We start from the raw sequence: 26,050 nt of genomic DNA on the forward strand, positions 1-26,050 counted from the left end.
ACTGTGCACGGTTGTAAAACTGCAGTTGTGGGAACCAGAGGGACATACGAGCTACATGGCCTACACACTTTAAACAAAAAAGAGAAAGATTAGACAGTAAGTCTCAAACATCAACAACATATGATATATAAGAAGATAAAAATCAATTTTCACTCTGAAACACAATCAATGGAGATGATGATTATGTCAAAGAATATAGATCCATCTTGCTTCTCCGTTCTTATTCTGTAAAAAGCAACAAACTGTATAGACAGATGGATCCTTGGCCTTTTCTCTGCCTTTAGCTACAGTGATAGGTGTTGTGGTCCATTGTGATCATTTCGTGCTGGTCAATGTCAGCCATGTAATGTTGTAGTGCAGAACAACAACTGTTGATGCAGCGTGTGGGCACAGAAACCATAACACGCGTCCTTGACCAGGTCATGCCTCTGACAATAGTGAATATACACTGTCAGGACATTTACTATTAAGTATTTTCTATATCCTGGCCTTTCTCTGAGCCCCTCTGGAGTTTAACCAAGTCGCTGCCGCAGGATGGAGAGACGTTAAGCTTCTCACATGTGTCATTTGCCGAGCTTTACGACGACCTTGCAGTGGACAAACAATAACAGCCTCAACACTTGCTGAGGAATTGTGAATTGAACATGTGGTTTTTAGGACTCAGTAAAAGATGAAAGGCACAGGCCACCTTGGGAAGGATTTCACATCAGTGTGACGATCAGTGCTGTTGTCAAAACAAGAGCAGATTTTCATGAAAAGAGCCTGCTTTGCTCATTGATGTGTTTGTGTGAGAAAACAGATAACCTCGAACTTAAACTAGAATAACTTGAAACCCCTCCCTGCTCGCAAATGTGCTTTACTTATTATTTCATTCAGATGTTTGTATAAAATTCTGTGTTTTTAGTTTGACACAGGCGTCTGTTTTCACATTCATCTGCTAAGAATATTAGATATTACAAGAGTAAAGTTGGAATTTCGGTAATACACTTGTAAGATTGCGAGGTTAACTTGTAGTTTTTACGAGAAAAAAAGGCAGTTTTATGAGAGTAAGTTCAAAATATTGCAAAAAAAAAAAAAAATCAGTTTTCTGAGAAAAAAGCTGTAATTTTCTGATAATAAAGTAAAAAAAATTACAAGAATAAATTCATAATTTTCTGAGGAGTAAATTGTAATTTCATGAGAATAAAGTTGAAAAAAATTACAAGAATAAAGTTGTAATTTTATGAGAAAAAAAGCTGCAATTTTACAAGAATAAAGATGTTATTTTATGAGAAAGGGGATATTGAATTACGGGAATAAACATAATCCCAGCAAACTACAGAACTAGTACAGGCAGCAGAACAGAAAGTGCGTGTGTAAAATTATTACCTTTTCCCTGTGAAATTATGACTTAATTCTCGTTACATTAATACTTTATTCTCGAAAATTTTTTTATCAAAATATTACAACGCTTATTCTCACAATATTACGACTTTATTCTTGATGTCTCAAAAACATTTTTTTCTCTCAATGTGGCCCTAAAATTCCAGCGTGGAGATGCGTCTGTACCTGCATGATTTTTGTGATGAACTGAGGTCACAGCGGTCCATGTTTAACGACACCAAAACTATATCAGAACATTTCTTTAAAAACGTTCTCACACAATATAATGCAAGTGTCGTTTACCCAGGCATATGCTAAACTTCCCAAATACACAGCCTTTTCTGACAGGAAACTTGACTGAAATGGAAACTCATAAATGCTCTCTTCAAAGCCAGACTCCACTGACAAGATCAGTAATTTTACCTCCCTGAACATGGGAGCTGCTGCTCTAAAACTGCCCTGCTTTGTTGTTTTTTGTGTCATTGTGTGACTTTGGTTTTTTAAATGGTTAGTCAAACAATACCACAAACAAACTATTGATCGAGGCAGCAGTAGTCCAGCAGCTCCTGTGTTCAGAGAGGTAAAATCGTTGTTTTTGTTAATGGAGTCTGGCTTTGAAAAGTGTTTAGACACGTTTCACTCTCTATTTTACATAGTAAGATTTTAGCAAAAACACGTGTGTAGGAAGTTCTGAGCACAAAAACTGGACAAATGAGACTTGTATTATACTGCATGAGTTGTTTGTTTGATGTAGTGTTGTTAGTATTAAATGCGGACCCCTGTCACTTAAATTCGTAGAAAATGGATTTGTTTTTGGATTCTTTGTTCATTGTGGAGACGTGAGAAAAGCAAAGTTTTCTGCACCAATTCAACACACCACGGAGTGAGTAACTGATATGCGAGTGGTCGTTTGGGGTGCAAAGTATTCCTTTAAAACGAGCGTGATATGGAAACCCGAAACCTCACAGCTCACATGAGAAAGGCGATATCATGCAGCAGTTCAGCTTTTGAAATATATTTGCATATTTGAGACTTTTTGGGTGTTCAGTTGACAGCTACAAACGAAATCTTACAACCTATCTTTTTCAAATTGCATTTTTATAGCTTTTATAAAATGCATTGGTATCAAACCTAATTTATATATTGTGTATTGTATATATTATTGTGTATTTGTATCTTATTCACTTTATCTTAATGTCTTTTATCTTTATTTTGGCATTTTAAAATGTAATGCATAATTTATTTATTTATTTCCAATTAGTATTATCATTATTAAACAATATCTTCTGAAAAGCTGAGTATCTTTATCTGTCTTCAAACATTTGTGGAGAGAAAATACAAATACACAAATATTTGGATACAAATAGTTTACAATTAACCATTAGTGAAAAATGTACAAGGAAAAACTTTGTCATATTTTAAAAATATTCACGGGGACATTTCAGTATTAAACTTAACTTCTTTCACTGAATCACACACTTGACAAGTGCTAAATTACAAATAATTAACTGCCTGCCACAATAAAAAACATTTTCCTATAAAAGGACCAAAGAAATCACAGCCAGGTGGTTCATTTCTCATCATTTCAGATGCGTCCCTTCAACGTTTGGACACCACAAATAGCCTTTTAATGGTTGACCAGTTTCTTGCTCGCTGACACCAGGATTTCTTCTGAGTGTATTTCCTACATCCTGTTTTATTATTTTATCCTCTGTTGGTTTTCTTCAGGTGCCCCCTTAAAACATTTCCTCCCTTGTAGTCATAAATAACGTCATTAAACTCACACAAAGGACAAAGGGAAAAGTTTGTTTTTTCATGCAAGACTTGATTCCCATGGAAAGGGTAAGTAATGCCGAGGACAGGCGAGCACAAATGAAAACAGTCCCGCTGACCTTTTGTTGTTACCTAGACTGTGCAGGTCCTGTGTTTTTTTCCATTCATATTAGTCATATCACAACATACACTCTGCTTGTTGGCAATCAATGCACCTTTCTCTATGAGAGCGCTATACAGTAATTTTCCCCGCAACTCTTTGTTTTCAGTGTACAATCATCTAAACATGGTATTATCTAGCAAATACAAGCATAGAGGCTCACAGCAATCGCTATAGTGTCAGACTGTTTTCATTATTGATCAGCAAACACCCTTTCAAATGTCCTCCTTTTCATGAACACATGTATTTAGTTCTTTTGTTGGGTAACATCAGCCTAGAAGAGAGAGTGAGGGCACTGAGGTGAAAGGTATTTGATGTTTGTCTGCTGCACCAATATTGTTTTTTTTACCCCTATTGAATGTCGCGCTTTAGAAAAGCATTACCCATATGAGTCATACAGCATGCCACATACACCTACCGGTAAACTGTCGGCACAGACGGAGTTTTGTTGACACACTGTATATATAAGACAAGATAAGATGAGCTTGAAGTAGATCTACATGGTGGCCTTTTGATAATAAAAACTTTAAAGGCAACCCTCACTCAAAAATGTATTTATTGTCACTTCACTTGGATGTTTGATCTTCACTGTGCAGAACGATGTCTGTGCAGTTTGATGCTAAAATGCTTCAGTTTCTGTCATTTAAGGGGAAACGTTTCTCTGTGCCACCTTAAATCTGAGCTTAAGACGTGTTTGTAAGAACATGATTTTGTGACATCACTAGTTAAGTGTGACATCACTGGTTTAGTTTGGTAGCCAATATGTCGCTTACACAAGTGTGATGTGCAAACTTGAACTCCAGCACTCATAGACTAAAGGTATTTTTGGACTGAACAGTTCTGGGGACTCCCTGAGGAGTAACTGCTCACTGAGAACTGCAAACCTTCAAACAAATGTCTCTGTTTGCATTCACATCGCCAATAGAAACGGGAAAGTGACATTAAGGTGACTATCTAAGATTGTTGTATTTCACTTTGATGAGACTAAATCACGTTTTACTTCCCTGTGACATATAGCGCCTTCACTGTTTTTCTAATTATTTCACATTTTCGTTGCCAGCTGTTTGTGTTTTGCATTGTCTGATGTTTACAAGGCTAATCTTTTTTTTTTTTTAAATGGAGATTGCCAGTGCTGCATTGGCTCACGTATCTGACCAATTACCATATATTTATAGGTCATGAGGTCCCTCTTGCGCTACAAGAGTAGAAATGGGAGCTAAAAAAAAGTCCCTCAAAATGGCGTTCTCAGAGATAAGATTGTTCCTTGTTTTCACAGTGTGGACACAAGACAAAGGGGATTCTTACAACTATGAAAAAGTTTCTCTTGTCCTAAAATACCCTGAGAACCGACTTTTCAGTAAAAAAAAAAAACAAAACAAAAAACCCCCCAGATATTTTCATATATTGTGCATTGTTATGTGTTGAAAAGATACTGACATAAGTTACAACTCAAAATGGAGTATTTTTAAATATCTTTGACTTAAGACTCAACTTGACAAAATAAAAAATGACTTCAACAACGATGACTTGCGACATGATTTGAGTCTTTTGACTTGGAAAGACTTGTTACATTCCCCAAAGCCAAAATAAAAAAGTGATTTTTGTAACTTTAGCATTTTATTACTACATTTTGTTAAAATGGCATTACATTGTGTGAACAGTGCACATTATGACTTGTTTAGGATCCAAAACTCAAAGTTCAGGACTTGGGACTTGAACTGGAACATAAGTGCAAAGACATGAAGCTTAAGCCGCATTGCATTTGACGTTGGAGGTTAGAGCCGGGAATGACGTCAAAACCGAGTAGATCACGTTCCAACAGGTCGGAAAAACCAAGATACTGTTAGCAATACCAGTTGATAACAACAAATGACACTAAATTTTGGCACACAAACACTGCAGCAACGTGTCCACATAGAAGTAAGACGCTGTGTGATTGACTGATTGAGACATAAATAAGACAAAAGTTCTAATAAACAGTATATTAGCACCAATATTAGATTTTGAGGTTGAAGTTAATGAGGTTTCTTTGACTTTCCACGAACAAAATCTGACTTCAGGTGGCGTTCCTCCTGAGATTTTCCGACTTGGAAATTCCAAGTTATAAAACTTATAAAACAATGATTTGATCCCACCTCTGGTCTTAAAAGTTTTGGGGGGATTTTTGAATGCAAAATGTGCAACAAAATATGCCTAAGTGAAATCTAAACAATCCATTTGCACCTAAAGAGTTCAACCAGAAATAGCTGTAGCACCTGGGTGAAACAGGAAGAAAGAAACGACTGTCTTCAAACTAGATCTGTCTTCAGAGATAACAAAAGGATTTGTCTCACACTGTTGACTGGGAGGTTGGGCGTCAGAGGAAATTATGTGTCACTGCATTCCACAAACAGCTTCAGCTCTGGTCATGAATCCTTAAAATTTTGGACAATAATTCCTGTTGAGATTATTGTAGACACCGTTAATTTGCTATATTTGTCTTAACATTTCCTTACAGGTGGTGACACGATTAAAGAAACCCGATGAGTGTTATTTAGGTCTTGTTTTATGGAGATGGTAACAGTCTAATATCCCTCTCAGCCCTGAGTGTGTGATCTGTGTGTGTGTGTGTGTGTGTCAGTGGTGCAGGGGCGGGCGGGTGAGGGGAGAGATCAGTGGCCCACACATGGCTGTAATTTAATGGAGAATTGCCCGGTGGTTCCTGTGCAGAGGTAAACACACCAATAGTCAGGCTTTTGTTATTGCATGACTATGACAAGCACCTCCATCAATAAACAATAGAGAGCTGGGGGGGCAACAAGGACTCACTGTATGAAGAGAACCCCACTGTGTTCACCCTCTCCTCTAATCAGCCACACAGTGAGGAAGCGTATGATGAGTCTGTTCAATAACGAGCCCGCGGAGCTGAAGTCACACATTGGAGACAAAGTGGAGCGCAACCACGGATGAAGCTGCCAATCGGGGCTGCTTTCAGATCCAAAAAAGCCCCCACAATTTTGCCGTGAATTCACACATTTCTATATAAAGATGAGTTGTAGTTTTGGGGGATGCAGAGGTCAAACTTGAAGAATTTGAGACACAATAAACAAAGAGATAGAGAGAGCTCGGCAGTCACCATCAAGCTGTGAGTCAACAGGGGGCCAATCCTTCAAATCTCTGATGCAATCTGGGCCAGGGTCATAAACATTTACAGGGTGGGAAGTGCTGAGCAGAGGGCCTGCAGGATATCAGAGCTCTCTCACTTCTAATTAGCTTATGAGAGTGCACCACTTATACAATAGCACGCTGCCAACTCCTATTTTTGGTGATTTCCGAGTGCTAATTTGAGCTGAAGCCATTTAAAGGGACAGGATAGAGTCCGAAGTGCTTCAACATTTAATTCTCAACTTTCAACTTTAATTCTCACTTTTGGGAAATTAGAGTTTCTCTGAACAACAGATCAGATTCATGTATGAAAATCAGAAAGTACAAAGAACAAACATGGGAAAAAGGCCACAAGCAACTTACAAGAAAAATACCTGAAAATAAGCAAAAAAAAAAAGAAAGAAAAAGAAAAAACAGTGAGGCAATAAAATGACCTTAAGATAGCAAGAAAAAATACTTATAAACATTGTTTCTGGACATTTTTTTTTCTTGAATAATATCTATTAATCTCCCCACAGCTAATTTTCAAGTCATTTCCTTGTTGCCTTTTCCTTTTTTTGATATTTTTCTGGGCATTTCTTGCCATTTTGCTCATTTTGCTCACCGATTTTCTTTGGTTCAATATGTTTAAATGCTTATGAAAGGCGTCTGAATGCAGCACAACAAAACTGATGTTAATCAAGGTTTTATAATAACAACCAAATACAGTAATTTCGGTGACATCCACGCCGACCCTCAGAAATGGCCTCTGAGTCCAGTGAACGGGCCCTCCCAAAACCTGCTCACTCATATCAATGCCAGCCTGCACTCTCTTTCCCACTGCACACAAAACACAGTAACATCCGCTCACATTTGGCTTTTGTATGAAATGGGAAAGATAACAATCAGCGTCCGATTGGCAGTGACAGAGACACAACAACCCACTGGACGCACTGATTTTAGGCCATTAACAGGTGCATGCAACAGGCTGCCACAAATTAGGCCTACTGTCTGCCTCCAACCAAGCATATATTATATATCATATTAAACATATATTATAGGTTTTATTTTTTGTACAAATAAAATTAATTTCCTTGTTTGTTTAACTTTTGAAAATTGTTTTTCTTCTAATTTTTAGGTAATTTTCTTTTACTTTTTATTTTATTTTATTTTATTTGATGGTAATTTCTTCTCAAGTTCCTCATTGCCTTTCCCCGTGTTTTTGAAAGAAATCAAGCCAATTTGCACAGGTTTCAAAGGTTTAAATCATGTATCTTGTAAGTCACAAAAATGTTCAATTTCAATTGAAATTCAATTTTATTTATAAAGCCAACTATCACAAAACACAGTTTGCCTCAGAGGGCTTTACAGCATACGACATCCATCTGCCCTTAGACCCTCACATCGTCTAAGGAAAACTCCCCCAAAAAAACCTTAAATGGGAAAAAAATGGTAGAAACCTCAGGAAGAGTGACTGAGGAGGGATCCCTCTTCCAGGGCGAACAGACTTATATGTCATAAATAACAATTAAATAACAGTACTGACAAAAACGAAAGAGAAAGAGAAAGAGAGGTGGGAAGAGATGAAACAGCAATAATGTTGAAACTGAATATCTGCAAAATATTCACGTCAAAGTATTTCAGTTGTTTTTCTTCAACTCGCGATATAGTATGCACTCGTAGTTTTTTTACTAACTCTACATTGAAATTATGATCTTTCCCTAAAAACAGGATTTTTGACACAAAGTTCGGAGGTCGTGCACGTTGTACGCCCGCCATCCTCCCCTGCTACCTCCTTCTGAAGCCCAAACGGTACATAAATGCAGTGTTGCCTGATGATGTCTAAACTAATTCTGGTAGAAATGTCTGTCTGAAGAGTAAAACAAGTCAACTTTGTCAATGAATAAACTGATCTTGTTGCTGTTTGTTTGGTTTTCAAATCAAATGTAAGTGAGTTGTTTTGTGCTGCAGGCGGACACACGTTACGCTCTTTCACATCGATGTATGAAGTTCTGTGGAAAGTTCAGCCAGATGGCAAAGTGACCAGAGTGAAGTATTGCGCTGATGAAACATTGATGATTGTAACACGCCCGTGTTAACACGATCTCACTCTGACACACCCAACAACATGTGCACACACACAGTTTCTGCACTTACAATGAAGCAGAAAGTGTCACTGGAATACTGATTGATCATATTGAGGTCAAGTTTAATTACATGCACACAAAAAATGTGCTGAAAATTAATAATAGTGCCCATGCAGGTTCAGTTTATCCTCATGCACTGTTCATATGTATATCCATGAAAAGTAATACACCATAGTTTGTACATATCCCACTTAATTATGAGCCAGTAATTTGTATATAACCCATGTAATCGGAAAGGCCGCGATCATAGTACGAATGACCTGATGGGGGAGGAGGAGGTAGTGTTATGCATAAAAGCCCTTCTCACACACAGATCGCACTACAGGGGCACTACAAAGTCCCCTCTTCATACCATCTTTGCATTTTTACACAGAACCAAATGCCACTCCAGTAACACAACAGCCTCTGCCTCTAGTGTGGCATATAACATTTATGTTTTACAAACAATAACAATGGCATAAAATGATGATTTTTAATCACCTACCCAAAAGATGTATAAACATGTTTCATTATCAAAATCTAACAAAAGTTACTTTACTTGCCTAAACTTAACCTTAGCAAATTTTATGTTAAGCATGTAACTTTCCAGTTGTCTGATTTAATGTCCTTTTTATCGTTAGAAAAGGTTAAATAATCCCAGAGAGGCTCATCTGCCAGTTTGTACAAAAGATAGCTCTATCTATCTATCTATCTATACATACAGTATATATATAACATACAACAACAACAACAACAACAACAAGGAATATATATTTGTACTTTGTATTTAAAATGTGTACAATACTAGTGCCAAATAAAAAAATATTAAAAAAAAAAAAAGTACCTTTACAGCAGGTACATAACATCAGTTGTGGGATGCTGAACTCATTGCCGGACACTCTAAATTGTATTTTTTTCTAATTAAAGTTTAAATTCTTTCTACTGGCAGAAGTGGCAATGGATGTTGCAAAAATGATGATTTAATAATTCAAATAATGCACAATTTAATAGTCTTAATTTAGCCTCAGTTAAAAAGCTCTCCAAAGTGCCCTTGGGGTGTTGAGGGGTAAAAAACATCTTTGAATACAGAAGGAAACACCCAGCATAAAGCACTTGACAGTGAATGTGGTTGTTCTTGTGGGGCTCAAAGACTATAAGACACCTGGTGGGTTTCCAGGCTTTTCAATGTAGGTTTACAGCAGCAACGGACAAAGGCGACGCGGACCTCAGAGGTAATGACTGCCTTGTGTGACCGCTGAAAGGAAACGCTTAATCCCCACAGCCTCTGCCTACTGTATTCAGCAATATTCACTCCCAGGCACTTAAAATCTGCTCACATTCCCTTTAACATGAAAAAAAAGAACAGTGTTGAATATATAATTGAATCTGGTCCAGTAATGTCTGATATTAAATAAAGTAAATATTTGGATTTTTTGAATAAAAAAAAAACGTGTTTGAATTTTTATTCCTTCTTGTTGATAAAGTTCAAAGAATCAGAGCTCATGCTACCGTGAGCACAGCGACATGAATAAGAGTGTATTATGGTTGTTATAGCAACTGCAGAAATGGCTTCTGTGCTGAACAATAGTCAGATGGGCCTTGGGGAGGCCCAGTGGCAACTCCCCCTCCCAACTCCACACCCACATCTGCTGCCCCCACATTGAGACTTATGGGATGTTCTGCCGATTATTTTCTGTCCTGCTTCCCCCTTTCAAAACTGACAGGCTGAGAGAATGAGAATGAAATTAGGAATTCTGCCAACATCTGTGCAGGAACTGGTGCAGTATTAGCTCTGGAAGCACCACTCTGATAGGAAGTAGAGAAGAAGAGGAGGGATGTATGAAGACCTGCTCGAGTTGTACAACTCAGTGGGGTTAAAAAAAAAGTGTGTGACAAAAGTTCTTATGAGCTGTGCTCGGTTTATAGAGGGAAACAACTCCAGAGGAAGAGCCAGAAACATCCAGCTGGATAAGCTGAAAATAATAACAGTGCATAGCAACCAGAGAGGTATGCAGAGGCAGAATATGCATGCTTCCAGGACTTTCTTCTGCCTTTTTTTCTGGGTGACACAAATACAGCAAGTGAGTAGACAGAGGCAGGTAAAACAGGAGATATAAACATCAAGACATGAATAGATTTAACTTTGAAACTGGAACGATATCACGTTTCTTGTGCTAAGTTCAGATGCCTTTAACATGTATATAAACCTTTCAACCTTGAGCAAATTGGTTTGTTTTCTTTTGAAATAATGGGTAAAAGGTGATGAGCAATTTGGCAAAAAATGTCCTACAATTTGTAAAAAAAAAAATTAATAATTTTATATATTTTATTATATAAAAATATTTTTTAAAAGCCAGGGAAAATGGCTAAACCTAAATTGTATTTATTAATATTATAGTTATGTATCTGGAGTTATTCAACAGAATTATTATAACTTTTAAGCACTTTTTTCAGATCATTTCCTTGTTTTCTTTTTTTTTTACTTTCCCATTTTTGTTTGGTTCTTTTTGTTTATCTTCAGGCAATTTTCTGTACTTTTTTTTTACTGATTTTTTTGCACATTTTGTGTGGGAACCCTGGGTTTCACATGATGACGCAGGAGAAACGCCCACTTCAGTATTTAGAATATATTCATTTTCACCTCCAAATAAAAACAAAGTAAGGGAGGACTTTGGTTTCGACAAAATCAAAGACATTTGCATCATAAATTGATGCAGAAAAAATGCAGATTGGTGCATAACATTCACCAGAATGCAGGAAATTAAGCGTTGTGACACAAAATTTTCTGGTGGAGGACTACAAACTCCCCAATTTTAAATAAACACCTACGCCCTTTTGAGAGTTGATGCTGACTTTTCTCATTTTCTGTACAAAAACTCATTTCAATGGATGCAAAGACCGCAGTAACCTCCCTCTCCTCTCTGATGAGGAAGAAATGAGCAAATGTGTGAGAGCGAGAGGGTGGTTTACTTTATAGGAGGCACAACTGTAAATCACAAGCTACACAAAAAGGAGAAAACCCCTTTAGTGCCTTTTGTCCTTTGATTCCTGACGGCAGCCACGGTAGAATTGGATTGAAGCCACCTGCCTGTCTGCAAAGCCACCGTGCAAACTGAAGAAAAGGGAGACGACTGTTGCTTCCCCGCATGACGGAGGAAGGATTTAAGCTTTTTGATGCGGACGATAGTGCCAGATACACTCACACAGATGTCGCATTTAAAAAAAAGTATTTCCCCTCAGATTGACATTATGAACATTATCAACGAAAATTGCAAAATTTGTCAGTGACATTCAGGAGATTAACTGTGGTTTCAGAAGTAAATAGTAAATAGTAAGAAAAAAAATAAAGAAAAAATTCCTGCATTTCTACCAAGTAGCAATTACTGGAGCTGAAAAATGAAGCCAATGCAGAAGTGCCAAAATCTGCAGCTTCTCAAATGACCACTAGAGGCTGGTTCCAAAACAGAGTCAATCCCTACAGACAATTTTAAAACGCCCAACTTTACAGCAAAAATAAACACATTTACAGCATGGACTGTATTAATAATGGATGTAGCTCCCGTGATGTCACCCACTGCTTTGTAGACTGCCGTTTTGACACCGCGGGTTCGACATTTTGGCTGTTGCCATCATAAGTTTTTGGAGCCAGAAGTGACCATATTTGGACAGGAGGTTGGACCTGTGGAAGAGTGAGATGTGGATCTGACTCCTAGACAGCCTGTGAGTTACGTGGCCCCGCCCTTAAATATTCGTAAATTTGGACTTTAATAAAATGTAGGTGAACAGGTGAACTGCAAAAAAATATATATATTTATAAAATTCACCTCATGTAAAGTTGTCATTAATGTTGAAATTAACTGTGGAGACCACACTGTTTTTTGTAATAATAATAATAATGCTAATAATAATTTCTGTAAAATAATTTCAAATATGTAATTATTAAAAAAATAGGTTTATTTGGACATTTTCTCTTGCCTTTAAATAAATAATTTTCCAAATTAACAAATTTTTAACAATTTATGGAACACTACTGCCAAGTTGTTCATTGCCTTTTTTTTGCCATGTTTTCAAAAGAAAGCAAACCATTGCGCTCAGATTTCAATCGTTTAAATATTTGTGAATGCAAATATCTTGAATGCAGCACAAGAAACATGAGGTGGATCCAGGTTTAAAAGGGTTAAAAATGTCTTCACTTTTGAAAGTGAATAAAATTACATATTAAATGGCTTTACAGTCTGTGGAGCATGTGACATCTGCTATATTTAGACTTCTTCTCATCTTATCAGATAAGAAAAAACTCCCTAAAAAAACTGTTTAAGAGAGAAAACGTGGTGAAAAAAACATCATGAGGAGCAACAGAAGAGGGATCCCTTTTTTTCCAGGACAAACACATATGCAGCTGATGTTGTAAAGAGGTCTTTGTTATGAAGCGTCCAAACTTGTAGTACTTGTTTGAATCCCTGTGCTGTTTGGTGAGCCCTCTCCTGATCACTTACTTCCTCCCGGGTATGCATCCACTGTTTTCTACTCACACACATACAAACAAAGTACACAGATAAACACACAAAACCCGAGGTAACCCCGAGTTTACCCAATATATCACGATGTATTTACAGGCAAATAAATAAATGCACAAACAGATAAAGGGGAGTCAAAGAAAGACTCCTGTCTGAGGAGGGTATCCAAACCCCCACATCCATATTGATTAAACAAATTTGCCACAAATCATTTTACAAATGCCCAGTGGGGGGCTATAGAGGTTGGTGGAAATACCCCATTCATGGTCTGTCCTCCCCCGCAGGGCTGAAGCCTCGACTCTTGGCTCGTTTAAGCGTGCTGACAGCCTCTGATCCTCCGGCCATCTGCAGGGTGGGCTGGCCAGCGCTGAGGGGTCTTTGTGTAGTGAACTTTAGGAGGATTTAACTGTGGAGGAGAAAGAAGAAGAAGAAGACAAAAAATCTTAAGGTGAAGGATCTCCCTCATAGTTGTGGTTCTAGCTCATTTGCAAGACACACAAATCAAACTGTGAAGTCAAAATGCCATAAAAAATACTTAGAAACTGATAGAAAACACTGCTTTTTTTTAGATACTTATGAATTTTCACAATAAAAGTATCACTCTCTACACACAACAGATGCCTGGTGATCTCTCTCAATGACTCATACAACTTTTGGGAAAAACTCCGCCCCCCCACCACGCTTCTCTTTGTGAATGAAAATGGGCGGGGACAGCTGTGTGAAGTGGATGTACGTGTGTGTGGGTGAATGTTTTTGAGAGCAGGCGAGTGTGTGCATGTGTACGTACATGTGCTGAGCCGTTGCCCTGCAGGGGAAAGTAAACAGGTATTGTGGACATGCTTTAGGAAGTGTACACACCACAACATGAATCACCAATACAGTTATTATTGATATACATAAAAAATAAATAAATGAATAAATTGCATGTTTGTTGCCAGAGTTTTTTGTGTGTGTCTTAATTAGCTCAACATTCATTTTAAGTACTGCATCAGCATCAAAAATGACCTTTTCTGGGCTATAAATGAAAATGAACATCAGTATCTGAAGCTGTATGTGTCGTTAACCCTTCAAAACTTGATATAAATATGTGATGCCTTTCACATACATTTGAACTCTTTTGAAACCGGAGCAAACTGGTTTGATTTCTTTTGAAAACATGGATTAAAAAGGCAACAAGCAACTTGTCAAGAGATGTCCTACACAGTGCAAGAAACTAAGAGAGGGGGACAAATAAATGATGTGAACATTAGTTATAAAACAGCAAAAGAAAGAGAGAGAGGCTGAGAAAGAAATTTTAGGTTAATAATAATAAAAGAAATCCAGAAAACTATTTTTATATTATCATTATTATATTATATTATTACTATTTTCTATGTATTTATATTTTTCTTTGACCTTTTGTTTGTTTTTTATTAACTTTTTTTCTTTCCCTTTTTTGGCAAATTTAAGGCAATTTTCTTGTAACTCAGACCTTGTTACTTCTCCCTGTGCTTTTTACAAGACATCAAGCCAATTTACTCAGGTTTCAAAGGGTTAATGATAGAAATCAATGCCAATGGACAGAATAAAATCAAAATAATTAACAAAATCTGTCATGCCTCCAGTAGGTCTGAGATCTGAGCCGCTACAACTGATGGGAATCCTCATGACAGGATATTTTATCATCAAATATTCTCCAGGTTCCAATAACGCTGAAGTCAAACTGCAACCGTCTCCGATGTCGCTGTTTTGACTTGGTTTAAACAGGGGGATGGAAGTCCCTCCCCTTCTTATAACCTCAAACACATGGTCAGCTCCTATTATTTTAACTGCTTCCAGTGACTTCAGATCTTGCTCGACCTCCGAGTGCAATCAGGAGAAGGAATGGCCACATTAAAACAACCGGGGCCGGCGACAGCTCTGGTTACCCCAGTTATGAAGGGTCGGATACTATTTTAAAAGCTACATATGTTCATAAATGACTGATGGGCGTCTCTGGGACTCATTTCTGAAGGTTAAAAATACCAAAACTTTCGACATTTTGATGTTTAGGTGACATATTTTTTAATTAAATTTAAGGACAAAGAAAGAAAACAAAAAACATGAACTGACAGCAATTACTTAAGTTTGGGGACAATTTTACCTACATTTTTATTTTAATACAGAACGTGACTTGTTTTTTGGTCTCAGGGTGGACACAATGACACAACAAAATTAGGAAATGACCGTTTGTTGGCGATTTTGTCTTTCTCACTCTGTCTCAATTCCCATCGTGCTGAACCTTGTATGCATTGCCTTTGCTGGCTTACTTTACTGTAAAATTGTTGTTTAATCTGTAACGACCATGATGTCGAGGGTACAGCGACAGCTAGTGCTTCCTCTGCTCTGAGCGTCCTGAACTAAAACAAAACATGACTGTTGTTGGTTCCACTATAATTATGTGGTGACATTATTGTAAGGCATTTGGGAAATTATTAAAAACATATTTCCTTCATGGCAATAAAGTTGATCTTCTGTTAAAACTTTACAATGCACATCAGAAGAAAAACAATCCTACTTGCATTTACTTTCCCTTTTAAGTCATTTTAATACCAATGTTGTCCTTATTTTTGAATTAATTAATTCTTTTTAAGGCTTTTTAAGGATCCACAGGAACCCTGTTAATGTAAAAAAAAAGGAGATTTTCTTTACTCTTTCACACACATATCTGACTTTAAACTCCTGTGTTTCCACTTTGCGCTCATGTGGAATACATGTCTGGAAATTATCTTGCTCCTGTTCATACAGAGGTCAAAAAGACGTATGATGAGTAGGCTCAGAGGGAGCAGCTGATTTGGTGTCTGCAGAGAACAACAAACAGGTAATGCTTACAACAGCTGTGCTGCTATTCATGTGCGTATAAGAAGGCAACCTCTTCCTGCTGAGAGCAAGTTTCACCACGACACAAATAACATAGTATTTCTAACATTCATAAAGTCAGATTCATGCAAATCCACACGCAAACATGTGCACACGTGCACTGGATTAAATGTCATATCAAGCATTTACTGGGTTCTCGAATCTGTTCCCGTGTTGCTCTGCAAACAGGCCCCGGCCCTAAATGCTTCCCCAGAAACCTAATCCAACAAAACAGCCCATCGCTCATAAAGACGCCACATGAGTGATGTGAGCAGAGCGAGTTATAGTGACCCTGGGACACACAACTCTTCCCCTTTTCTCAAACACGCAAATTCCGCTGATTTGCGCTCATCTGTGATCTCGGGCAACTGTCACATCAGTTTCAGGGTAGCGTTTGTAAAATCTTTTCATACACTGGTTTTACATTACCTGTAAATTTTTTTTTAAAAAAAGGTCAGGTTTGTTTCAGAATAGACGAGCGGCAGCTTTATTCGACAAACTGTTTATATGATTCTACTGTCTGACTGCTACAAGCAGCTGCTTTTTAGTTGCAAGAAGCAGAGATTGGAAGGTGGAAAGTACAGAGGTTAACAATTTATACAAAAAAGCTCCCTTAATTGAAAATAGACCAAGCTGGTATTATTTATGTAAAAAAAGCTAAGTCTTAGTGAGCAGGCTGGCACTCACACACCCCTCCGTGTATCCTATCCTTTCTCGACCCAACTAGACGGAAGTTACAGACGCTTCGCCCTCCACACAATGAGATAAATATACTACTCCGCTCTTGCCTGCAGATTTTTCTCATAAAAAAACCCTTTGATAGTTTAGCCATCTGGCCGGAGCCGAAAAAAAAAAAGTCCTCATAAAAGAGGCCCAAATAAGGTCATGGGTCACTCCCTCCCTAGGTCAGGGGCCCTGGAAGGTTGTTATAGTGGACTTTACTAAAGTTGTCAGCTCAGATCCCCTTGACAAATTAAAGCACATTCTTCGCTTTTTAACAAGTATTCCGTTACAGTCGCACTAATCGGAAGGAAATGTACACACAGTTTCTTTGTGGGGAAAAAAGAGAGGCTGGTGTTGTAGATATGCAACATAAACTCACCTTTGTTGTGCATAATGGGAGATACGTTCATGAAAAATCATTCTAACAATCAGCCAGTGAGAATAAATCTTGTAGTTTTTCATCAATATGTGATTATTAAAATCCTGTTATTATGAGATTTGACTATTTCTTTTCAAAACCATTATCCTTTAAAACAAACTTTACTCAACACATAGTACATTAAAGGTGCAATGACAGCCCGTCATTAACCCTGACCTGTCTGTGTCTCTGTCCGAAAGTCCAGAGGATGAAAGGCTTGGGTTGGACTTATCACACACAGACACATTTAGCTCTCTGCTGTCTGTGTGTCAGCGCGCTGAATCTGCCTGCTAACACGACACAGACACAGTGAAGGTCAGTTTGAGATACAAAGTACAGACATTTCTGACTAATGTTTTCTCTTTCAAATTTAAAAGCATGACATTTTAGGAATTATGCTTATTGACTTAAATATCCAGATTGAACCACTCTTATGGCTGTACAGTAAATATGAAGCCTGAAGAAGCTCTATATGATATTTAGAGCATTAATACAGAAGCAAACGACTATTTACTGTACAAAGATATGGTGGAGTTATGGAGTCTGAAGCAGAGAATAAAGTCGAGCTCTCTCTGTGTGTGTTTTAGTACGAGCATTTCTGTGCGTTGTCTCATGCTGTTTGTGCTTCTCCCCAAGAAAAATAATGCACCCAAAATCTTATATGTGATGACAGAGATCGTATAGACGAAAGTAGTATAAAAGTGAAACTCGAATGGTGGGTTGATGAAACAAATACAGGACTTTACCCCAGGAGACTGGTGTTCTTGTCCCATGTGAATCCAAGGGAACTTTGAGTTATTTTTAGGTGCATCCTCAGCATGTTCTTCTCCTAAATCTACCTTACATAACTTTACATTGAGTGCTTAACATGACAACACCCAACCACGCATTTTTTCTTAAACCTAACTTACATAACTTTACATTAAGTACGTAACATGACAAATTTTTAAATTTAACCTGCATGACTTTATTTGCCAAACCTAGTCAACTTTGCATTAAGTACATTTAATATGTAACTTTATATGAAGTACATACCATGATGATGCACAAACATGTTTCTTTTCCTAAACTTAACCTGTTTAACTTTATATTAAGTACATTATATATGCAACTTTACATAAAATACTTAACTTTCAGTTAAGCACGTAATATGATGATGCACAACCATGTTTATTAGTATGTATTCTTAGTATTCAAGTATGTTAAATATGTAGCTTCACAATAAATTCCTTACTTCAAGTATGTAACTTGACCTACGTAACTTTACTTTCAGAAACTAAACCTATGTAACTTTACATTAAGTGCACATGTAACTTCATATCAAATACGCAACTTTACGTTAAGCACATACCATGATGACACCAAACTACGTTTCCTTTTATAAACCTAACCTCTGAAACATTACTATACGAACGTTAAACGCATGACGTAACTTTTACTTTTTTTTTTATTAAGTACATACAGTGACAATGCCAATTGTGTTACTTTTCGACAGGGCCATGCAAGCGAATTCCCCATTATCAAAACTTTTTTTTTCATCTAAATTTCATCGAAATTAAATTTTCATCGATTTTTATGTCTTAAAATGTCAAATTTTTGCTTTATCAACATATACATATATATATATATATATATATATATATATATATATATATATATATATATATATATATATATACATATATATATATATATATATATATACACACACACACACACACACACACACACACATATATATAAAACCCAAACAAACAGGTGCTAGGCCTAAACATTTGAACACTTTCAAATACCACCACCCAGCTGATTGTTCCAGGTCACACTGCAGTTATATCACAGATGAGGTGAGGAAACAGGAGTTGAGCAATCTGTCTTTATACCCTGTGACTTCCACACACATAAGAATGTGTTTGGTTCCACCCCACATGCATTCAAAAACCCATCTGAAACAGTCAAACAAATGCTCAGCATATGACAGCCCCTATGTGACTGTGGGAAGGACTGGACAAAGGCGAGCGTTTTCCACCACACAGCTGCTCCGCTGGAAATTTGTCTTGCACTCATTGTCTTTCAAAAAGAAGTGTTAGAGCTCTCACTGCATGCTCCAGTCACTTCCTAAGAAAGGTGCTGCTGGGATGAAACATGGGCAGAAGTGTCCAGTTTCAGAGGAAATGGTAAGAGAATTGGTTAGGGGACGATGAGCTCCATTAAACACTGCTGAAGAAGTGGACCTCGCAGGAGCAATCAATACTGCACGAGCTACAGGTGGGGGAGTGAGGCCAAACTAGCTAAAATATTTGATTTGATGTTATCTGAGAAAGAAAGAAAAAAACTGATCAATATCAAGTAATAACACGAAGAGTGTCATGTTATACCAAGATATTTTTTTTATGTTTTTATAACATGTTTTCATGTTATAACAAGTTGTTTTTCAAGTTTTTACAGGATAGTTTTGTGTTATAACAAGAAACTTCTTGTTACAACATATCAATGAAAATATCATGTTAAAATGTGAAAAATATGTTATAACACGAAAAGTTTCTGGTCATAACATGAAAATATCTTGTTACATGAAAATATCTTGTAAAAACAGGAAAAATGTTTTAAATCAAGGAAAGTCTCTTGTCATAACATGAAAATATAGTGTAAAAACATGAAAAATATTACAAGTTTCTTGTTATTACATAAGTTATAACAAAAATGTCTTGCTATAACATATAAGAAAAGTTTATTGTTTCCTTGTTATTACAAGGAAAGTTCTCATTATAACATGAAAGTATCTTCTAAAAATGGGAAAAATATCTTGTCATAACAACAAAGGTTACTTGATATAACATGAAAATAGATTGTAATAAGGTGAAAAAAAGAACTTGTTATAACATGAAAATATCTTATTAAAACATGAAAGTATCCTGTAAAAACGTAGAAAATATCTTGTTGTAAGATATTTTCATCGACAAAACTTTGTAAACCAGGATAAGCATCTTGTTATAACAAGAAAACATCTTGCTATGACATGAAAGTATCTTGTAAAAATGTGAAAAATATCTTGTTATAATAAGAGAATTTTTCATGTGATTACCCGATACTGATCTTTTTTTCTGGCCTGGCAGTTCTACGTTTCTGTAATAATCTCCTTTTAAAGGCAGTGTATAAATGACATTTATAAAGCAAAAGTGGTCAATTGTGGAATACATTCATTTTGCATAAAAAAATACAGGCAATGTTTCCATCATTCTGTCTTATAAAACCCAACACGCCCTCTTTTGTTCCATTTTCAATGAACTGATGATGAAAGGTGACGCGGGGGGAGAAAACACTTCAAATTCCACGCGGACAAGAATGCAACGTCTCCAGTTTCTTATAATCAGCATGACTATGAATGGCTAAAATAAACAAACACTTTTTTTCTCACAGAAGTTTTGCCTGAGGGAGCCAGTATGAGGAGGGGCTTCATTACAACACACCGTTATTAATCTTTGCTAATTGTAGGTTTCTCCATTCAAATGTCCAAAAGCTGTATTTTTCATCATTAAGCTTGTGTTTATGGTGGCAGGAAACTAACCTATACAACCAAAGTGGTAGATAATTAAATTTCAAGAGCACAATTTTGCTCAGCTACCATGAAATAGTACAAAGAGTCTTTTATGACCTTCATTTAACTCCTACTGTGTACTCCAAAATTACAAAACAGTGAAGAGTTCAACAGCAAAATCAGACTTTCTTTGATTTCTAAATTCCTGCATGCGAATTGACAGATCATGGCATAATTTTGATTCACTCAGACGCAGTTGGCTGTGCACACAGTAAATAACCACACCAAGCATATTGTAAAGGCATTTACATGTTATGCAGTTTCCCCTCCACATATTTTGTTTCCCACTGTGCACGCGGCACTTAATGCCTTTGAGAGCACCTGTTTTGCTGTTTCTGATGCACGACTCAAGTTTTTTTGCGAGCGGTAGGAGGATGTGACATGCCTTCGGTGCCCATAACACAGCTTGCATTCCATGTGTTGAACAGTGATGGTATCCTCTTTTGAGAAGGAATGCATCATGGTGGAATAATTGCCCTTACTCCTCTCTGGCCACTTAGTTAAAAGGGATTCAGATGGTTTGGGATCTCTGTCTCTCTCTCTTTCCACCACCCCTCCTCCCATGGGAGGGAGAGGAGGAGAACTCGAGGGGGATGGGTGTGTTTGACTTGGGAGAGCTGAATTTGGAAGGGGGGTATTTGCATTTACATAAAAGGCCAAACTAAGTTTTTTTTGCCTCCATGTTCCACCCATACAGAGTTTTGCTGTCTTTCAACCAATGCTCTAAATTACAGCCACTCCTCCCCCCGAACCGAGCTGCTGCTAAAGCTACGACCGGCATTCCACAGAGATTCCTTGAATTAACTTCCCAATAGAAGGTGACCTGCATAACAGACATGGATATTGGATTATAGTGGTGTTTCAGAGGTCACAGGATCCTCTTGGATCACATTAAGATTTCTTCTTGTCACCTCATGTTGGAAAGGCTGGCTGGCTGCTGGGAGGTCCAAATCAGGGACGTCGCAGTGGGGGAAAATGGGACTGAAAACCAAATTCCCCAATGGGTGGGGGGTCTGGAATAAAAAGTTTGGTTTTGTTTGCAATTATTTTACTTCATTTTTATTATTAGTGCCATAACTATATTGGATTTGGCTGAATACATCAGTTGAAAGACTTAACTTTGTATAAAAGAAATAATGTAAGCTCTCAGAAGCCCCTCTTATCCCTGAAAGGTGCAAAATGGTTTAGTCCACCCTTGGGTGTGTTAGTGGATGGGTGGGTAGGTACTGTACTTTCATTATTTGATTTTATTTTATTTTATGTAACTAAATTAAAGTTGTCTAAATATATTGATTGAAAGGCTGATGTTTGTATAAAAGAAATAATGTAAGCGCTCTGAGGCCCCTCTCATTTGTGAAAAAGGTAAAAAATGTTTTAGTCCACTTGTTTACTCACTTAGCGTAGCTAAAGAAAGGTCAGTGACGCCCCCCCAAAGATGCAAAAGAAAGGAAAAGGAAAGAAAGCAAACTGACTTTGTTAAAAATAAATAAATAAACACATAAAATTCAAAGGGTACAAGGGGAGAGACATGGATCGAGAGAGGAAGGATAGGGGGCCCACAGGGTGCTCCAGCATAAGACCCAGAATTTGGTGCTACGCTTCTGGTCCAAAATGGTCCGTGCTGCAAGTTTGGACCTGGGACAGCTGAACGCATGTGGCTTATCTGACCTTACATGTGCATGTTCACAGACACACTCACACCTACATTGCATTTGTTTAGTGAACCATGGGCCAGCAAGCACAACAGGTTTTTAGAGTTTTGCAATAAGCGCTGCGAGTGTCATCTGAGGAAAATTTGTTTTTGGGGTCATTTTCAAGTTGTGTGTTTTGCAGCAGGTTTTTCCGCTTGAGAAATATTCATAACTTTCCATTTAAATTCCTCACTAAATGTCCACTGCTGGAATAACAAACACTATTCTTACAAAGTATTCACATCCTCTGATGTATTCACTCTTTCTGCATAACCACGTTAAGATAACATGGATTTAAAATGTATTTTATTTTGTGTATTATTTTTTATGTCTCATATTCATAGTTTTTAACACTGATATGTTTTTATCCATGAATGTTTAGCATTCAAAAAATGATAATTTGAGTTGTGACAGACACATGTTTATTTTGTTTTAATCCTCAAATTAATGAGTAGCCGCCAACTTTTATGTTTTAAGTTGTCACAGCTAGAATTAAATTATTTGTTTTAGTGGAAATAAACTGAGTTAATTAAACTTTAGTAACATTTGTTTAAAGATGATGGATTTAAGTTAAATTATATTACAACATTTTTAATCATTTTAGAGAAATGCAACATTTAAGTCCCATTAAGTGAATGGTATTAACTTTATTTCCCTAAAATATCTTAACATTAAACACTTAAGAACTTAACTCCTTAAAACTTGGACAAATTGACTTAATTTCTTTTCAAAAACTTGGGAAAGGCAAGGAGAAACTTGAGATGAAATTACGCAAAAATTAGCAAAAAAAAAAGTACAAGTACAAGAAAAAAAAAAGTACAAGAAAATTATCTGAAAATTAGAAAAGAAAACTAAAGTAAAAAAATAAAAAACAAAAACAGACAACTAAATGATGTAAATAAAGTACTTAAAAATTAACATTATTATGTAAAGAATTTTTAAATATACAGTATAATCAGTTTGTTGGACGTTTTTCCCCAGCTTTGTGAAAAATAATGTTCCAAATCTACTAATTTCTTGCAATTGGTGGAACATTTCTTACAGATTCTCATTGCCCTTTTCCCCACGTTCTCAAAAGAAATCGACAAATTTGCTTAGTAGCAATTGTTTACATACACAAGCAAAGCTATGTTGATCCAGGTTTCTAATGGTTGAATGAAATATTTTTAAGCTCAGGATAATTAGATTCTCATGACCAAAGCTAATACTGAAACATACTTTGAACAACTTTATGGATCCAACTTCCAGAGTTATCATTCATGTTTGTTTTCATAGCTGCATTCATTTTCATTTTGATTTAAAAGCCTTAACTGATTCTAAATCTGCCACTTTTATTGCAGATGTCTGTTTCCAACACGTGTCTGTCATCTCCGAGCCTGTAGTATCATGCTCCTGTGATTTTGTCAATCCCATTGAGTCAGTCTTATGTTTGCAACCCCAACCCCCGCTGCGGGGCCAATTAAAACAATTTCAAGGACAAAGGAGGGGAGTCTATTGTATCACACAACCAGCAGTGCAACGGATATGGTGCCAGAGGGGCACAGTTGTCAAGGATTAGCGCCCCTTCGCAGGCGCAGATGGATATATCAGCCTCCCACCGCCAGTGATGAGTGTCTAAGTAGGACAACTGCCTCAAATGAGCTTTTAGCAGGAATGCAGATGCAGTCAAATGAAATAATGAGCCAAGAGAGCAGACGACAGAGAACAAAACTCAGGAGTTTCTGATTTACCTGTTGCTCGGATTTCTGAAAGCAGACAAAACCTGTTGTTCCAGACATGCATTTTTTGGTCTCTAACGACAGGTGTTATCAGACATTATGCTGCTTTTCAGACTCAGATTCAGAAAACGTTATTGTCTGTCGTGACAGAAAATCATATTAGACATCGCTCAGCATACAGTGCAAAACCAACTCGGACAATAAAGATACAGCACGTGTTCCAATAAACAGAATAGATACCTCATACAAATAATTTAGATAAGATAAAAATGACAGTTACTGTGTGCAAAGTGGTATAGTGTTTATGTAAATATACAGATCATTACCTTTTATCTAAATGTTAATGGCAGTGGGAACAAAGGAGTTTCATTTAATTGTGATGCAAAATATGAAGTGAAATGAATATGAAATCAAAATTAATATTTGTATTTTGCATATTTTTTCCCACACTCACAGAGAATCTGGTGACTAGTTAGACAAGTTAGTCTCATTTATGAAAAACCACCCAACACCCAGTTTTTTTCACATTCCTGAGCTGTGCAGAGCCCACCCCCTTCCTAAAACAGAGAGATCTGGTGGTGACAAATCTTCAAACCAACTTCCTCTCCTTCCTTTCAACTCCAATAATGGCCCAATGAACTGGATTCCCTCTGTCCTGACTCACATCCTCCGTGCCATAATATTTATGCAGCCTATTCAGAAGCTGCCCTCATCAAACTGCGGTGTGAATCACACCACAGGCACCGGCTCACCTCATTACATCCTGACTAATAGTCTGAATATTAGTCAGGGATAATATCAGAAAGAATGGCTTACCAGAGAGCCACTGCTGTAACATAACTCTCTGTATGCGTTTTTAATTAGAATTTCCTCCACTCAGACGTCAAACGCTGCTGGACGGAGCTGAACTCGACATTTATCTTAGCAGGAACTTTACAGACTGAGGTGTTGACAGTGAATGTCTCATCCGAGCTCTTAAGGCATTGTTGTTATCTCTGTGGCCAGGCCGCACTTATCTCACACAGGGAACTGTATGTGAGCAGAAACAAAAGGCTTGATTGAGTGCATTCCCAAAAAGGTGTTAGGTTACCCGAGCCTGGTCTATTTAATAGATGATATCTGTCTGAGGGGACTTTGCCATGTGATCATTATCAGCGGGCTTTTTGGAGAAATGGTGCATCATTCATAAAGTAATTAATTATCCGGGGTGAAGCTGTGATAACAGGAAACACCCAGAGGCTGCATGTGTATTACGGGATGGTCTGGAACCAGGGTGATATCAGGGAAGAGTTTGGGATCATTTATTTTATAATTGCTAATAAAAAAAATCATACAGCAACAAATATTCTGTCAATTTTAAGCAAGAATATCTAAATCTTAAAATAAGTAATATGAAATCTTCAGTGTCTAATGGTAAATCTCATCTGTAAGTGATACCAGTGCTGCAGTGAGATAATATTCACAAACACCACTTTTTGAAGCCTGAATGCAATTGCCGGAAGTAAAAAGCAAACATTAGGCTTAAAACTAACTTCACCATGATCGCATGATTTAATGTCGCCATCACAACAAGGCTGTAAAGGCGTGTTTGGCGTGATTACGCTTGGTTGTCTCATTTCGCCACTTGTGATCAGCTGCCTTTTTTAAGTGACATAAAGGCTTCAAAATTTACAAGTGGGGTATTTACTGATGTATTTTATGTTGTAGAGCAAACCAGGAAAGTTTCTTACACTTGTGTTAACCGCAGACCTTTCTTACTTTCTGCACCACTTTACAAAATAATAAGTATCCCATCGACAACTGATGGGAACGTTGATGGATCCTAACTTAACACAAAGCCAGCAGGAGGAATATGCTCAGAATAGTGGGCTGTTTGCCAGCTAATGCTGACAGGAATTAAGCAAAACATTTGGAATATATAACCATCCATTATTTGTAATTATCATCACTCTTTACAAAAACTATCT

General features: G+C 37.1%; 1 long non-coding RNA gene across 2 annotated transcripts in view; it reads right to left on the minus strand.

The window, feature by feature from the left end:
- Positions 1 to 7,817: 7,817 nt before the first annotated feature.
- The window catches only part of LOC148188662 (uncharacterized), a 28,225-nt gene continuing 9,992 nt past the window's right edge, over positions 7,818 to 26,050 (minus strand). The window contains exons 5-6 of one of the 2 annotated variants that reach the window (XR_015777388.1): positions 13,318 to 13,467; positions 7,818 to 13,068 (exon numbers count right to left, since the gene is read on the minus strand). This is a non-coding gene — a long non-coding RNA (uncharacterized LOC148188662). Of the gene's footprint in view, positions 13,468 to 26,050 lie in introns of both variants that reach the window. The other variant, XR_015777387.1, reaches the window with a different exon arrangement.

This window comes from Plectropomus leopardus, chromosome 9 (genome assembly GCF_026936395.1).
Source record: "Plectropomus leopardus strain MGB_pleo_1.0 chromosome 9, ASM2693639v1, whole genome shotgun sequence".
Lineage (NCBI taxonomy): Eukaryota > Metazoa > Chordata > Actinopteri > Perciformes > Serranidae > Plectropomus > Plectropomus leopardus.